Below are 589 nucleotides of genomic sequence, written 5' to 3'. Positions count from 1 at the left end.
TATAACCACAAAGAATAGGCTTTCCTGTACCAAAACACAAACTCAGACTACAAGTGCCACAGAGATATCTCATAACCCACTTCACAGCATTCCAATGTTCTCTTCCCGGATTAGAAAGAAAACGGCTAACAACTCCAACAGCGTGAGCAATATCCGGTCTTGTACAAACCATCGCATACATCAAACTACCAACAGCTGAAGCATAAGGAACTTTCTTCATATCTTCCTTCTCATCATCCCTAGAAGGACCCTGTTTCGTGCTCAATTTGAAGTGCATAGCTAAAGGTGTACTGACAACCTTAGCTTTGTCCATGCTGAATCTGAGAAGTACTTTCTGAATGTACTTCTCTTGTGATAATACCAATTTCTTGGCCATTCTATCACGGACAATCTGCATGCCAAGAATCTGCCTTGCTGGTCCTAAGTCTTTCATAGCAAAAGACTTACTCAACTCTTGCTTTAACTTCTGAATCCTGCAAGTATTATGACAAACAACAAGCATGTCATCAACACAAAGCAACACATTAATAAAGTCACCATCAGAGAACTTTTGCACAAAAACACAATGGTCTGAAGAAGTCTTCTTGAA

The sequence above is a fragment of the Solanum pennellii genome, chromosome 6, assembly GCF_001406875.1.
Source record: "Solanum pennellii chromosome 6, SPENNV200".
Lineage (NCBI taxonomy): Eukaryota > Viridiplantae > Streptophyta > Magnoliopsida > Solanales > Solanaceae > Solanum > Solanum pennellii.
Note: the sequence above shows the minus strand (reverse complement) of the source record.